This window comes from Pelodiscus sinensis, chromosome 18, assembly GCF_052426305.1.
Source record: "Pelodiscus sinensis isolate ZL-2025 chromosome 18, ASM5242630v1, whole genome shotgun sequence".
Lineage (NCBI taxonomy): Eukaryota > Metazoa > Chordata > Testudines > Trionychidae > Pelodiscus > Pelodiscus sinensis.
Window position 1 is genome coordinate 15754413 of NC_143069.1, and position 11083 is coordinate 15765495.

Genomic DNA, 11083 nt, shown 5'->3' on the forward strand with positions numbered 1-11083 from the left:
CGTGCCCCATTCCTCCCTCACCTCCTTCCACTTACCCTTCCCGAGCCCCCTCTTCCTGATGTAAAAAATAAAGGACATGTGTTCAAAAATAGAAACTCTCTTTATTTAACAAAACTGGGGGCGGAGGGGATTAACCTCTGGGGGACTGGGAAAAGGAGGTGGGAGAGGGGAAGAAAGAGGGTGGGAGAGGGGAGGTGGAAACCTGGGAGGAGGGAGCTGGAAGGGGGAAGCCAGGGGAAGAAGGAGGAGGGGAAGTATAAAACTATGGTACGCCATATCTTCAGAACTGTGTACAGATGTGGTCTTCTCACCTCAAAAACGATATGGCCTTGGAAAGGGTTCAGAAAAGGGCAAGTACAATGATTAGGGGTTTGGAACAGGTCCCATATGAAGAGAGGCTACAGAGATTGCGACTTTTCAGCTTAGAAAAGAGGAGACTGAGGGGGGATATGATAGAGGTCTATAAAATCATGAGTGGTGTGGAGAGGGTGCATAAAGAAAAGTTCTTCATTAGTTCCCATAATATAAGGACTAGAGGACACCAAATGAAATGAATGGACATCAGGTTTAAAACTAATAAAAGAAAGTTCTTCTTCACACAAAGTTCTTCTTATAGTCAACCTGTGGAACTCCTTGCCACAGGAGGCTTTGAAGCCTAGAACTATAACAGAGTTTAAAGAGAAGTTAGATAAATTCATGGAGGTTGGGTCCGTGGAGTGCTATTAGCCAGGGGGTAGGAATGGTGTCCCTGGCCTCTGTTTGTGGAAGGCTGAAGATGGATGGCACGAGACAAATGGCTTGGTCATTGTCTTCGGTCCATCCCCTCTGGGGTACCTGGTGTTGGCCGCTGTCGGCAGACAGGCTACTGGACTAGATGGACCTTTGGTCTGACCCAGTACGGCCATTCTTATGTTCTTATGTACTAAGCGCAGGGCTCAGGGTCGGGGGTCTCACTGGAACAACTTGATTTTCATGCAAACCTGCTCCTGGGTTTGGATGTGGCCTTTGGTGGCCAGGCTGGCAGCTATCCTGCCCTAGACGGCTGCATTCCTGTGCCTAGTGTGGAGGTCGTGGACGCTGGAGGCCTCCCCCCAAACCTCGATAATGTCCACGATCTCTGCACTAGACCAGGCAGGCGCCTGCCTCTTGTGGCCCTGGGCAGGCTCCTAGGAGCCGCCAGCCTGGTCCTGGGAAGAGGCGGAGGGCTGGGTGGCAGCGGGTGGCTGGCTCATGCCATGCCAGGTGCAGGGTCTGCTGGCTGGGTGCTGGCAGGCTTGCCACTGGCACAGGCACTGTAGCCAGACCATGCCCCTTTAAGGGCTCTGGGGCTCGGAGAGGGGCAGAAAAGTTTCCCTGGTTTGGCCCAGAGTGGCCATCAGGGCAACCTGATTAGGGTTAGCCTCCAACTAGTTCGAATTAAGTGGCTACACAGCCCTTAATTTGAACTACACAATTCGAACGAGGCGTTACTCCTCGTAGAATGAGGTTTACCTAGTTCGAATTAAGCGCTCCGCTAGTTCGATTTAAATTCGAACTAGCAGTTTGTATGTATAGCCGCTATTAAAGTTCATTCGAACTAACGGCTGTTAGTTTGAATTAACTTTGTACTGTAGACATACCCATACTTTTAACGCAAGAGTTTTTGCGTTAGAATATTTGCGCAAGAGAGCGTCTACACTGGCATGTGCTGTTGCGCTAAGAGGCGCTTTTCTGCAAAATCATCCGTGCCAGAATAGACGCTCTCTTGCGAAAGAAAGCTCCGATGGCCATTTTAGCCATTGGGCTTTCTTGCACAAGAAATTAATGTGGCCTGTCTACACTGGCCTCTTGCGCAAGAACAGTTGCACAGGAGGGCTTTTTCCTGAGCGGGAGCATCATAGGTTTTGCGCAAGAAGCACTGATTTTAGACATTAGAATGTCAGTGTTCTTGTGCAAGAACTCCCCACCAGTGTAGACAGGCAGCTGCTTTTGCGCAAAATCATGCCAATGTAGATGTAGCCATAGAATTTGAATTACTAGACCTTTTCTGACAATTCCTAGGGCTAATACTGACCAACAGCTCCTGATTTTGGTCTAGCTCAGCAAATCTTCTAAATGAATCTAGTGTCCTAATACTATAAAATAAGCAACATACAAATACATTAACATCTATCTTAGATTCTCATGAATGTAGAATAATAGATTCATAGATCATTAGAACTGGAAGGGATCTTGAGAGGTCTTCGAGTCCAATCCCCAGCCATCACGGCAGGACCAAGCACAGTCTAGATCATCCCTGACAGGTGTTTGTCTAACCTGCTCTTAAATATTTCTAGTGATGCAAATTCCACAACCTCCTGAGGCAATTTATTGCAGGGTTTAACCACCCTGACAGGCAGGACGTTTTTCCTGCTGTCCAACCTAAACTTCCCCTGATGTAATTTAAGCTCATGGCTTCTTATCCTATCCTTAGAGGCCAAGGAGAACAATTTTTCTCCATCTTCCTTAAAACATCCTTTTAGAAACTTGTATTATCTGAGTACTTCAAAATGAGAATGTAGTATCTGAGTGCCTCAAAACTCGTTAAAAGTATGTATCCCTACAACACCCCTGTGAGGCAGGGAAACACTATTAGTCCCATTTTGCAAACAGGAAACTGATGCACAGAAGGCCTAAGTGACTTGCCCAACATCATCTAGGAAGTCTTTGAGGGTGCAGGAAATTGAACTGGAACCTCCTAAGTCCTAGGCTGCTGACCACTGGAGCATCCTCCCTCTCCACAGCCTTGCTATAACGTCTGTGTCATATTTCACATTTACGCTAAGTCGCTATTTTAGAGGCTCATCTGGTGGTTCTAGGAATCTGTTTGTGCCCCCAAATCTTTCTACACCCCACCTAGGAAAGGAGTCACAAACGTGGGTTTTCAAGGTCTGCCTAGAGAGGCCTCATGAAAGCTGCCAATCAGAGCCCAGCTGGCTCAGATCTATGGAGCTACAGGGCTTTATTAGGTCAGTTCCTTTCAGGAAGTGGAGGGCCAAGAAAGGATGCTATTCTCTGGCCAAACCAATTCACAGGGGTTTATTTCAGGCAGCATTTTCTGAAGCTGAATTTGCAGAGAGAGAGTCCTTACGAGCCTTCAACATATAATTCGAGGGAGAAACTGAAAGTGGCCCCATAGGAAGAACCCAAGGAAAAAGTAGCAATAAACTGAAATGAAGCAATGACTCGCTGCTATTTCTAGGTTGGAACCAAGAGTAGTGGGCAGGCCCAGGTTCCCCAGTGGCATAAACCCGATGAAGGGGACAAGGCTTATGGAGAGGTTGAACAAAGAACAGAATATAAAGGGTCCAGAGTTGGGGCTGAAGACCCTAGTGAGGGCAACAGGACCTAAAAGGCATTTGTTTGGACTTTGGGACTTGGCCAGAGGGCTGAGCCATGGAAGACTCACTAAGATCGACTGGCAGGATGCACCTGGGCGAGAAAAGGACTGTGGTATCAAATGCAGTCACTGAGAGGCTTTCAAGGGATGAGCAATCCCCCATTATAGTGCCTAAAAGGAAAAAATCCATGTTTTTAACACAGTACTCATTCATATAGAATAATAAATTACAGTGTATTACGTGTCTCCTCAAATTATATTCGCTATCTTAATGAACAGATTAGAGCTAATGGACATGTTGATTTTATTTCAGCTAATGACTGATCCCATACTCAGGGAGAAGAAGACCCTTAAGTCTGCCTTACATATATTAGAAGAAAGGTCACGGGACAATAACAGCATTGTCCGTCAAATGGCTGTAAGAGGCCTAGGCAATTTAGTCTATGGGGCACCTGAGAAGGTAAGATAGAATACTGAATACAATGCAGCATAACTAGAGAAACTAAAGGAAACAATTGCTCAGGATTTACAGAGGCCATGCACAATGCACTAGGCCAACTTCTGCTCTCTCATACCCCTGTAACCTCTTTGCAGTCAATACACAGCAGGTTTGTTCCCTTGGTAAGCTGGGCATAAGGAAACAATATGGACTTAATATGATCATATGTAAATGTATCCTCCCAGGAATGAAGAGTGTAGGCTTTATTTCCAAGATGAGAGATTCTATTCCAGGAAACAGAGACACTAAAAAACTCAAATCATGATAGATAATCAGCTGAACGTAAGCGCCCAGTACAAAGCTGTGACCAAAAGAGCTGAGGTGATCCTCGGAGGCATAGACAGAGGGATTCTGAATAAGAATAAAGAAGTTATTTTACCTCTGCTTATGGCACTGGTGTGAGAACTGCTAGAATACTATGTCAGGATCATGCCTGCAATTCAAGAAGGATGCTGATAAATTGGAGAAGAGTCACAAGAATTTTCAAAGGGCTAGAAAATGTGCCTTTAGATTCAATGGGGGGGGGGGGGCGGGGAATGAAGCTAAACTAATTCAGACTGCTAGTAAGGCATACATTTTAATGGTAATTTTAATCATTGGAACCATTTACCAAGGGTTGTGGTGGGGTCTCTATCAGTAGCAACTTTAAAAACAAGATGGGCTGTTTTTCTAAAAGAGGTGCTCTAGTCAAACAGACATTATTTTGGGGAGGTTCTGTGTTGTGAAGGAGGTCAGACTGAATGATCACAATGGTCCCTTTTGGCCTTCAAATCTAAGTAATTAGAAATCTAATAGGATTACATAGGCGTAATATGGCACAGAGTTTGGCTTATTGTAGCTAGTACCTGATGTAAAATATAGCTATAGGTCACTAGGGGGGCAGATGAAATTCCCACTGCTTCATAATTGCTAAAAAAAACATATTAGAAATGTGGTTAGTGGAAAGTGTTTTTTAATGTCATACGTCTGAACAGGTGAAAAAGTACAAGAAGTTTCTTCTGGAGGCACTGATCAGGACTTTAGAAGACACTTTCAGTTCTGAAGTCGTCGAAAGCATGAAGGCACTGGCCAAAGTCCTTAAGGAGCTGAAAGGGAAGGACATAGGTTCTTCCTTCAGAGACCTCACCACACAGATCCGGAAGTACTTCGATAATGTACGTGAACAGAAGCCTTCAACCCCAGTTCAGCTGACATTGATGAGGCTCCATTTACAATGCATGATGTGTCCTCACTGGGCATTGTTCATGTCAGAATGAAGTGATTTTAGGCCTTAGGGAAGAGATGTGTTTTATGGAGGAGCAGAGAATTAAGAAAATGAGGATGCCATCCCTGCTCCTTCAGTCTCACCCTTCTGTTCATCTTTATTTCCAATGAGAATGGCAAAGGAAGTATGAATACTAGATTAGGTAGCTGCATAACAAGGAAAATGGGCATACAGGGTGTAATAGACTGTTTTGGGCCTGCTCCATACGATTTTTATGTCAGATGGTTGAAATTATTCCATTTTGCAGAGAAGTTTGAGATTTCAAATTTTGGTTTTGTTCCTATTTGGGGGACACACCCCCCTGCCCAAATTTCAAAACTCTTTGTGAAACAGTAATACTATTCTCAACCCAGCTCTACTGGGAGCCTTGCCTGAGGGCAGTCTACTGGCAGACTATGCTGGAGACAGGGAACCTGGAAACACTGGGAATTAGAGGTGCCAGGGTGCACATTTCCTGGCTCCTTGTCAGCCTGCCAGACAGGCTGTTCTGAAGGTGAGGGCCAGGAAGCCCAAGATCCCAGTCAGCCTGCTAGATGGGTCACCAAGAAGCTGACCAAGTACCCCTACTTGGCTTCTGGAAGAATTTTGTCAAAATTGAACTGTCTTCAAAGTATTTTGATGAATCAACACATTTGGCCCAAACTTGATTAATTCCAGTTCTTTTAAACTTCTGTCGTTGGAATCACTCTACCCTAATGTAGAAGAGACAGCTGTGCTAGATACATGATGTGGTTATTTCTTCGTTACCAACCTGTGTGGCTTTCTTGGCTATAGGAGGACAACACTCTTCGTGCATTGGCCTTTGTCCTGTTTGGTATCCTGGCCGGCTCTGCAAAGAGAAAATGGAAGGACTATTTTGCCAAGCAGGTTAGACAGAGCTGGGTCACGCTTCTTATGCACCTGCAAGATCCAAGCCCTGAGGTTTCAATGGTAAGAATGACAGTGACTTAATTACTAAGCAAAAAGAATCTTCCTCCTGATGCCAGGGGAGCTCTGCTATTCCTTCCCGCAGTGGAGACCTAAATTCTTCCCTCAGTTCATTGCCCTCCTTTTGAGTTAATCCCAGACAGGCTGGTCCTTAGCAGCCAGGGTTGTCTCACTGGAGTTCAGGATAGGTCATGGGTCTGATCCCAAGAGTTCATTCCTGCCTATCTCTGCACCCCACGTTCCTGCCTCCCCACAACAGAGGAAAGACCACAGCTATGCCTAGTGAAGCAGCTTTCATAGCTACATCCGTTCTGAAAAAAACATTGCTGCTATCTCCAGTTTTCAGTATTATAAAATCATAGAACCATAGGTTTGGAGGAGACCTCAGGAGGTCACTGAGTCCAACCTCCTGCCCAAAACAGGACCAGCCTCAACTAAACAATCCCAGCCAGGGCTTTGTCAAGCTAGGACTTGAAAACTCTAGATTTAGAGGTTCCGTTGCCTCCCTAGGTAACCCATTCCAGTGCTTCACCACCTTCCTAGTAAAATAGTTTTTCCGACTATCCAACCTAGACCTCCCCCACTGTAACTTGAGACCATTGCTCCTCATTCAGTCATCTAGTACCACTGAGAACAGCCTCTCTCCATCCTCTTTGAAATCCCCCTTCAGGTAGTTAAAGCCTTCTATCAAAGCTCCCCTCACTCTTCTCTTCTGAAGACTAAATAATCCCAAATCCCTCAGCCTCTCCTTGTAAATCATGTGTTCCAGCCTCCTAATCATTTTTGTTGCCCTCCGTTGGACTTTCTCCAATGTATCAACATTTTTTAAGTAATGGGGTGCCCAGAATTGGATGCAATACTCCAGAAGTAGAATCCCTTTCCCCCTATTAAAGTCATGCTGGCATATTTTCTGTCTATTACTTCAGGGGAATCCCTTTTATTCTTGGGGTAGATGAGCAGTCAAGGACATGAGTTCCATTTGAATGAGCACAATACGTGTTATGGAACAATTCAATGGTGCAACCCTCTTTTTCAGGAGTGCAGAGCTACATTTCATCTCTGTGCCCCATTTTTGGGACTGAAGAGGCTCCAAACTATACTTAATGAGCATCTTAGTTGGAGAACCGAGCTGAACCCTGAGGAGCTCCAGATGGATATCTGCAGACACCTTGTGAGTGACATATAGAATTATATGAGATTATTGACAGCATAGGCTTGTGGTGTAGAAGCAGGGGGAATGTGTGATGGGCAATGGAAGTATCTATGGGTATGTCTACGCTACAAAGTTAGTTTGAACTAACGGACGTTAGTTCGAACTAACTTTCATAGGCGCTACACTAGCGCTCCGTTAGTTTGAATTTAATTCGAACTAACGGAGCGCTTAGTTCGAACTAGGTAATCCTCATTCCACGAGGATTAAGCCTAGTTCAAACTTACTAGTTCGAATTAAGGGCTGTGTAGCCCCTTAATGCGAACTAGTGGGAGGCTAGCCCCCCCCAGGTTTCCCTGGTGGCCACTCCGGCCAACACCAGGGAAACTCGTATGCCCCCCTCCCGGCCCCGGACCCGGACCCCTTAAAGGGGCACGGGATGGCTACGGTGCCCATGCCAGGTGCAAGCCTGCCAGCACCCAGCAGGCAGACCCTGCACCTGGTGCGGATCGAGCCACCCACCCGATGCCCCCCAGTCCTCCCCCTCTTCCCGGGACCAGGCTGGCGGGTCCTGGGAGCTTGCCCGGGACCGCAAAAGGCGGGCTCCCTCCTGGGCTAGTGCGGACATCGTGGACCTCGTCCACGATCTCCGCACTAGGCACAGGAAGGTGGCCGGCTAGGGCAGGAGAGCTGCCAGCCTGGCCACCCAGGAGCAGGAGTGCATGAAAATCAAGGTGGTCCACTGAGACCCCCGACCCTGAGCCCTGAGCTTACAATGGCCATCCTGGGTCAGAACAAAGGTTCATCTATCCCAGTAGCCTGTCTGCCAACAGCGGCCAACCCTAGGGACCCTGGAGGGGATGGACCGAAGCCAGTGACCAAGCCATTTGTCTCGTGCCATCCCTCTCCAGCCTTCCACAAACTTTGGGCAGGGACACCACTCCTACCCCCTGGCTAATACCACTCCATGGACCCAACCTCCATGGCTTGATCTCACTTCCCTTTAAACTCTGTTCTAGTTGTAGCCTTCACAGCCTCCTGCAGCAAGGAGTTCCACAGGTTGACTCTGTGCTTTGTGAAGAACAACTTTCTGTTACTAGTTTGAAGCCTGTTACCCATTCCTTTCCTTTGGTGTCCTCTAGTCCTTCTTTATGGGAACTCATGAAGAACTTTTCTGTATGCACCCTCTCCACCCAACTCCTGGTTTTAGAGACCTCTATCCTGTCCCCCCTCCGTCTCCTCTTTTCTAAGCTGAAAAGTCCCAGTCTCTTTAGCCTCTCTTCATATGAGACCTGTTCCCAACCCCTGATCATTTTAGTTGCCCTCCCCTCTGCCACCCTCTCTCTTCCCCTCTCCCACCCCCTTTTCCCAGTCTCCCCCAGTTTTGTTCAATAAAGACAGATTCCATTTTTGAACACAATTGTCCTTTATTTTGTACATCAAGAAGAGGGGCTAGTGAAGGGTAAGTGGAAGGAGTTGAGGGCGGAATGGGGTACGCGCCCCCGATGGGGAGGACTGGGCTGGCTCTGCGGGCTTTTGTGGTGGAAGCTCTCCTGCAGCCCCCCAATTGCCCCATCTCCCCAGATGGCAGGCTGCGGCAAGTGCAGCCGGTCTGATGGCCAAGTGCTGTGATGTGCCCAGTGTGGGCACTCCGGGCACTCCAAGCCAAGACTGCTTTGCAAGCGGGGCACCCCTGAGAACTGTCTGTCCGGCGTGGGGGTTGGGACCCTTTAAGCACAGCCCTCGGCTAGCCTGAGACAGCATCTCCACGCTCTTAGTCCTCCTCTGATGTCCTGCCGGCACTGCTTCCGGCCATCCTTAAGCCCGGTTCAGGGTCCACTTAATGTGGACATGCTAGTTCGAATTAGTAAAACGCTAATTCGAACTAGTTTTTTAGTCTAGATCCGTTAGTTTTAATTAGCTTAGTTCGAATTAAGTAATTCGAACTAAGTTAGTTCGAATTAACGTTGTAGTGTAGACGTACCCTATTAGAGTGGGATACAGGACTGAGGGTGAGAGGAATGTAAATCTGCCATAGATTCCCACTTTCCCCACTTCTACACAGCCTCCTGTCCTTTCTTTTATTTACTTGTTTAAATTAAAAAAAAAGTCTGAGTGAGTCCAATAACTGACAGCAGTGGCAAGAGGAACACAGACTGTTTACTTGTGGTTTGTAAAGGCATGTGTTGGCAGTCAAAGGGCATTTCTAGCCAGAGAGAGCTCATGTGTCCCTGATTTTCTCTAGGCCAAAGAGAAGGCTGAGCTACTGGAGAACTTTTACAAAAGCACCATCACATACTTCTGCAGCAGCTGGGAAGAGATCCGGGCAGTTGCAGCCAAGTTAGCTGGTGAGAGAAAGTGTGCCGTGTCCCTTTTGGTATTCCCTTTGAGGTAGACAGAAAAAGTCCCTGTGTGCAGCACTGAGCTACTATTAATCTCTCCGTGCTGTGACTTCTCATGCATAAATGGAGATGTTAATGTTCTCCTACTTCTCCAGTGTGGTGTTAGGAGGAATTTGTAAGTTGCAATAGAATGCTTTGAGATGGCGCAGTCATTTAGTAGCAGAGGCTGGCACACTGTCACGTAGGGTATGTTTATTCTCCGATCAAACTAGTGTGCTAAAAATAGAGTAGCTGTGGCAGGAGTAGCAGGAGGGGTTAACTATTCCAAGGATGATCCCATCCAAACCCAAAAGTCTGTTCTCAAGGTGGCTAGCTCCTCCGACTGCTTCTGTCATCTGACCTGCACTCTATTTTTAGTAGTCCGAGTTAGTGTGGACTCAAACTATAGACCTAAGCTCAGTGTTGTTGACTGTTCCTTACTGGTGCTTCATCACTGGGAGGTAGGCAGGCCACCGCCACACAGTGCCTGCTGTTGCAGGTTCCTGATTGCCTTGCCCAGGAAGCACTAGATTCCTCCCCTTTGGCCCTGTGCCATCCTTTCCTTAGCACACCCATGCAAGCCAGGCAAGCATTGTGGCCTAATTAATTTATCCATGTGAGATCCTTGCTTAGTACGCACTTATTCCTGGCCCCAGCCCTTTGTTCACACCACTAGATTAATACACTATCCTAGTATATCTCCACTAACTGACAGCAGTGGCAAGAGGAACATAGATTGTTTAAAGCAAATGAGGTTTTATGTAAACATTCTTAATTTTTTTCTCTTCAGTGTGGACGCTAAACTTTTCTAGTATTTTCTTGCCTACAGCTCACCTTAGACCCACAATAGAAGCCAAAGGGCCAATGTTATCACCTTGCACTTAACAAGAGAAGGTTTTTTATTGATGTTTATTTTACACTGCTTATTTAGGCATCATCCTGGAACATACGGACACCAAGAATATGAAATGGCTGGACATGGAACATCTGTTGACCTGTAAGTAACAAATACAGGTGAAATCCTATTCATTAGTGAGTTATAAAGAAATTTAGCTGACAAGCAAGCAGTAACTGATACCACAGGTGTGAAGTGCATCAGCCACACATCAAAGGACAGATTCAGCTTTAGTCTGCTCTGAAAGAGGTACGTCTACACTACAGCGTTAATTCAAGTTAACTTAATTCGAAATAGTTAATTTGAATTAAGCTAATTCGAATTATGCATCTATACACAAAACCTATTTCAAAATAGCATTTTGTTATTTTGAAATAGCGCGTCCACACTGAGTGGACCCTGAACCGAAGTTCAGGCTGGCCGGAACCAGTGCTGGCAGGGCATCAGGTTAGGACATAGTGTGTGGGGCTGCTGCCTCAGGCTAACTGAGCTCCGTGCTTCACGGGACCCTACCCCCACCCCGAACAGACAGTTCTCAGGGTTCCCCGCTCGCTTGTCTACCCCGATGAGGGAGAGCAAAGCAGTCCTGTCTTGGAGTGCCCTGAGTGC